Genomic DNA, 4,178 nt, shown 5'->3' with positions numbered 1-4,178 from the left:
GGATCCCCAAAATATGTAAAGCAATTACTAACAGAACTAAAGGGAGAAACATGCCAAAACACTATTGTAGTAGGGGACCTAAATACCCCAGTATCGGATATGGATAGATCATCCAAACAGAAAATCAATAAGGGAATAACATCTTTAAATGACACATTAGACCAACTGGACATAATCGACATTTACAGAGCCTTCCATCCCCAAACAGCTGCTTATACATTCTTCTCTAGTGCACATGGAACATTCTCAAGAATTGACCACATACTGGGACACAGAAATAGTCTTGACAAAAATAAGAGGTTGGAAATCTTACCAACCATATTCTCTGATCACAATGCTTTGAAACTAGAGATCAACTGTAAAAAGAAATCAGAAAGAACCACAAATACACAGAGATTAAACAACATGCTACTGAAGAATAACTGGGTCACAGAAGAAATAAAAAGAGAGATCAAGAAATACATAGAAACAAATGATAATGATAGTACAACATATCAAAACTTTTGAGACATGGCAAAAGTGGTCATAAGAGGAAAGTTCATATCGTTACAGGCTAATCTTCCAAAACAAGAACAAGACCAAATAAACAACCGAATGCTTCATCTTAAGAACTAGAGAAGGAAGAACGAATGAGGCCTAAAGTTAGAAGAAGGAAAGAAATCATCTAAATTAGAGCATAAATAAATAAAATTAAAACAAAACAAAACAAAAATAGAAAAAATAAATACAATAAGGAGCTGATTCTTTGAGAAGGTTAATAAAATTGACAAATCCTTGACTAGACTCACTAAATTAAAAAGAGAAAGGCCACAATTAAACTAAATCAGGGATGAAAGAGAAGAAATTATGACAGATATCGTAGAAGTACAAAGGATCATGCAAGAATACTATGAAAAAGTATACAATACCAAAATTAATAACCTAGAAGAAATGGACCAGTACTTAGAAAAATACAGTCTTCCTAGACTGAATCAAGATCTGAAAAATCTAAATAGAACAATCAGCAGTATGGAAATTGAAACAATTATCCAAAACCTACCAACAAGTAAAAGTCCAGGACCAGATGGCTTCACCAGTGAATTATACCAAATATTCAAAGAAGATTTAATACCTATTCTCCTTAAACTCTTACAAAAAATCGAAGAGGAGGCAGTAGTTGTCAAACTCATTCTATGAGTCCAATATTACTCTGATACCAAAACCTGGTAAAAATGACACAAAAAAAGAAAACTACAGACCAATATCTCTCATGAACACAGATGCAAAAATCCTAAATAAGACAATAGCGAACCGAATACAGCAACATATTAAAAAGATTATACACCACAATCAAGTGGGCTTCATCCCAGGGGCACAGGATTGGTTCAACATACACAAATAGATTAATGTGATACACCACATAAATTAAAAAATAAGAATCATATGATCATATCAATAGATGCAGAAAAAACCTTAGACAAGATACAGCATCCATTTATGATCAAAACACTTAACAAAATTGATATAGAAGGAAAATACCTTAACATAATAAAGATCATGTATGACAAACCCTTAGCCAACATTATATTTAATGGTGAAAAACTAAAAACATTCCCTCTAAGATCAGGAACAAGGCAAGGCTGTCCACTATCACCACTGTTATTCAATATAGCATTGGAGATCCTAGCAAGTGGGATCAGACAAGAGTAAGATATAAAAGGCATCCAAATAGGAAACAAAAAAGCCACACTGTCACTATTTGCTGATGATGTGATTCTCTATATAGAAAACCCCAAAGACTCCACAAGAACACTGCCAGAAACAATAAAGAAATACAGTAAAGTGTCTGGATATAAAATCAACATTCAAAAATCCATAGCATTCCTATATTCTAATAATGAAGCGTCAGAAAAAGAAGTGGAAAAAATCATTCCTTTTGCAATTGCAACAAAAAAGAATAAAATATCTAGAAATAAATTTAATGAAACGTGAAGGACTTATATAATGAAAACTATAAGATCTTATTAAAATAAATAGAAGATACAAAGAAATGCAAAAGTATTCCATGCTCTTGGATCGAAGACTCAGCATAGTTAAAATGACCATATTTTCTAAAACATTATGCAGATTTAATGCAATCCCCATCAAAATCCCATCAGCATTTTTTAAAAAAAATAAAACAAAAAATCATCAGATTTGTATGGAAGCCTAAAAGTCCCAGAATTGCTAAAGCCATTCTGAGAAAAAAGAACGAGGCTGGAGGCATCACTCTTCTTGACTTCAAATTATATTACAAAGTGATAGTAATCAAAACGGCATGGTATCGGCAGCAAAACAGACACACAGACCAGTGAAACAGAATCGAGAGTCCAGAAATAAACTCATGTTTATATGGGCCAATAATTTTTGACAAAAAAGCCAAAAACATACAGTGGAGAAAGGAAAGCCTCTTCAATAAGTGGTGCTGGGAAAACTGAAAAGCCACCTGCAAAAGAATGAAACTAGACTGTTGTCTATCACCATACACCAAAATTAACTCAGAATGGATTAAGGACCTTAATATAAGACAGGAAGCAACAACATGCATAGAAGAAAACATAGGAACTAAACTCAAGGATCTTGGACTTAAAGAGGATTTTATGAATTTGACCTTAAAAGCAAGGGAAGTAAAACTAAAATAAATGAATGGGACTACATCAAACTAAAAAGCTTTTGCTCAGCAAAAGAAACTGTCAACAAGGTAAAGAGAGAACCATCAGAATGGGAAAATATATTTGCAAGCAATGCCTCCGATAAGGGCCTAATATCCAAAATACACAAAGAACTCATACAACTCAATAACAACAAAAAAACAAACGATCCAATCAAGAAATGGGCAGAGGACCTGAACAGACACTTCTCACTAGGGGATATACAAATGGCCAATAAATATATGAAAAGATGCTCAATATCATTAGCTATTAGGGAAATGCAAATCAAAATCACAATCATACTTCTTAGAATAGCTATAATCAACAGGACTAGTAAATGTTGAAGAGGATGCAGAGAAAATGGAGCCTTCATACACTACTGGTGGGACTGTCAATTGGTACTATGGAAAACAATATGGGGCTTCCTCAAAAAACTAAGAATTGATCTACCATATGATCCAGCAATACCTCTACTGGATATTTGCCGCAAAGACTTGAAAACCCATATCCAAAAAGATATTTGCACACCGATCTTCATAGCAGCATTATTCACAGTGGCCAGGATGTGAAAGCAACCAAAGTGTCCTATGATAGATGATTGGCTAAAGCAGCTGTGGTACATATATACAATGGAATATTACTCAGTCATAAGAAGAGATGAAATACTGCCATTTGCGACAACATGGATGGACCTCAAGATAATCATGCTAAGCGAAATAAACCAGACTGAGATAGTTGAAAATCACATGATATCACTTATATGTGGGATATAAACCTAAAATCAACAAATGAACAGAACAAACAGAGACTCATGGACATGGACAATGGACTAGTGGTTACCAGAGGGTAGTGGGTAGGTGCGGAGGGTTGAGGTTGACAGGGTAAAGAGGGTCAAATATAGGGGGGGCAGGGGTAGGGTGAAGTGAGTAAAGGGGATCAAATATATGGTAGTTGAAGGAAACTGAACTTTGGGTGGTAATCACACAATAGAATATATCGATGTCAATTTATAATGTACACCTGAAAATTATATAATTGTATTAACCAATTTTACCCCAATAAACTTAAAAAATATATATATGTGTCCATTATACTTCTCATTTTTGAGCTAAAAATATTTGCCATAAATCAAACAGGTCTTGAAAAAGCAGAAAAAGAAATCATAACTAAATCTGGCTTCAAATCCCATCTCCACTGCCAATGTACAGTCTCATTGTTCACACATTGTCTATTCCAGACCAGATGACTTTCTGGCAACATTAGCATCATAGATACCTGGAGAGACGAAGTACAGACTGGGAGAAAGAGCCAAAAGTATAAATTCACCATGATCACAGTTTTTTGAGTGCCTCCCCATTCCTGTGAGGATTACATTAGACTGTCTGAGATGGAAATGCCTCCTGGAGAAAAGGAGGGCAAAGCGCAGGTAGGAATCCCTTAGAACCTCAACATGCTTAATTTTATATGACTCAAGAACTGCTGATGAATCAAGAGGCACTTCATTTCCTA

Source organism: Pteropus vampyrus, unplaced genomic scaffold (genome assembly GCF_000151845.1).
Source record: "Pteropus vampyrus isolate Shadow unplaced genomic scaffold, Pvam_2.0 Scaffold120, whole genome shotgun sequence".
Classification (NCBI taxonomy): Eukaryota; Metazoa; Chordata; class Mammalia; order Chiroptera; family Pteropodidae; genus Pteropus; species Pteropus vampyrus.
Note: the sequence above shows the minus strand (reverse complement) of the source record.